Source organism: Labeo rohita, unplaced genomic scaffold (assembly GCF_022985175.1).
Source record: "Labeo rohita strain BAU-BD-2019 unplaced genomic scaffold, IGBB_LRoh.1.0 scaffold_169, whole genome shotgun sequence".
In the NCBI taxonomy this organism is placed as follows: Eukaryota; Metazoa; Chordata; class Actinopteri; order Cypriniformes; family Cyprinidae; genus Labeo; species Labeo rohita.
The window spans coordinates 8,096-10,341 of record NW_026127879.1 but is presented as its reverse complement, the minus strand read 5'-3'; positions in this window follow the sequence as shown (position 1 = coordinate 10,341).

The window sequence follows — 2,246 nt, the reverse complement described above, 5'->3', positions numbered from 1 at the left end:
TGAGGTAACTGGTTTTCCATAAAATAATTAATAAAATGCTACCAGAAGGGGGATGCTCTGAGAGCGGCAATACGTGTCTGACCGAGCTCCTCGCTGTATAGCTGAAATTTTTACGAAAGAGTCGTCCTAATTGCTTAAAGAGTACACAGAATTGAGGAGAAAGTGATCAGGATGTCCCTCGACGCCTTTTGGTCGCAGTCAGATTCGACTAGCAAACAAGCTAGAAGAAATACACGGCAGAACAAGAGTGCTATCGCCAAGCAAGATGGCGATAACCCAGGCCCAACAGCTTCTAACGAAGCTGCATTATCGGGAGATGCATTTAACTGTATCGTCGAAAAGGTGTCAGTTGTTCGTGAAAAGAAGTTACAGGCGATATGCGATCCAATTTCTGAGATATCAGGCAAGTTGGACAGTATGTTGGACAGCAGAGAATATCCGACCTCGAGGATAATCAAGTTAACAGCTCAACGCGCCTTGGATCTGTTGAGTCACTCCTGCAAAAAGCACTCGAATGTATAGAAGACCTTGAAAATAGAAGCCGGCGTCAGAATATCTGAGTCGTTGGTCTCAAAGAGGGCACTGAGGGGGTCGACCCGATAGCTTTTTTTGAAAATTGGATCCCGACCACATTGAACGTGAACCCAAAGGACGGACGGACCAAATTGGACAGAGCGCACCGTACCAGACCGCTGAGAAATGAAGGTAAACATCTGAGAGCGAGACCCATGATTGTTTGACTGTACAATTATAAAGACAAAAGACTGATCCTAGAAGCAGTGAGACGTTTGGGTGACCTCTGTATTGAGGGGAAAAAAGTTTTTTCAAGATTTCTTGGCTGGTGTGCAGAAGAAGAGAGCGGAGACGGCGGAGGCCCGATGAAGATTGTGGGAAGCGGGATTCAAATATGCCTTCATTTACCCTGCCACTATGAGAGTGTTCAACGCAGCCGGTAAGGACACATACATATCTACGACCGTTGAGGTGAACGCCTTCTTGGAATCGACTCAACAACCATAACATCCCCTGGCAGGTACTTATGATGTACAGAACGCGTGAAGTACTATTACAGTATGCAATTAGTGCATAGGATGACTGTGATAAATATTAGCCTGTTTGGCTTGGAGCACTGTTGACACAAATAACTTTAATTTATGACACACAAGGAAAATATCTTCGTGTCACAAAATTATGAGCATGAGACTCCCACGCTGTTACCTCTCTGTTTTCTGTTTCTCTGTCTATCTCTGAGAAGATTAGTCGACGAATGTGAGAGGTTCACAAATCTATATTACTCTATCCCCCGTTTGCGTTCAGGGTTGAGAGCTTATTGTACACCTGCTCAGCTCTGTTTTCACGCAGGTTCCTTGGTTTTTGTATTTCAAGCGGTTGTGGTTTACCTTCTTATCCATTTACTGTTATACTTTTTACTTTCTCTTTTCAGTGTGCACATTTTAAAACAATTAATACATACACATCTAATTGGTAATCTAATTATCAATGAGTAGTACTTGTAACTCTAACATAAGGATACGTACTTGGAATGTAAAGGGTGTCAACGATGTTGTTAAATGGAAGAAGATCTTAAATATTTTGAAAAGGGATAAAATTAATATTGCTTTATTACAAGAAACCCATTTGAATGACCTTGAACATCAAAAACTCGGAAGAGACTGGGTTGGCCAACTTTATTATTCATGTGGCGTAATAATATTGATCCACAAAAATTTACCATTTCAATTACAAACAAGTTATTCTGATAAAGAAGGTAGAATAGTCATAATAAAGGGCCTATTGTATGCAGAGGAGGTTGTGATAGCAAATATATATGCCCCAAATATATATGATGAAAATTACTTTGCTCAGGTTTATAATAAAATAGCATATCTAGACTGTAACAATGTAATTCTGGGGGGTGACTTTAATTGTTACCTTAATCCAGATATGGACAAATCACCGGCAGTTGCCATAGCTCCTAAAACTGCTAATATTATTAAAACTTACCACAGAAACAGTCCACAGGGGTGTGACAGATAGAGCCCCTGGCAATTTACATTCGAAATAATCCAAACATTTATGGTGTTAGTATTGGTAATAGACAACAAAAGATACTGCTTTATGCAGATGATATTTTGCTAAGTATAACCAACCTGCAAATATCATTACCTGAATTAACTGACTTGATTAAGCAAGTTGGAGTTATTTCCGGATATAAAATTAATTTTCACAAGTCAGAGATAATGCCG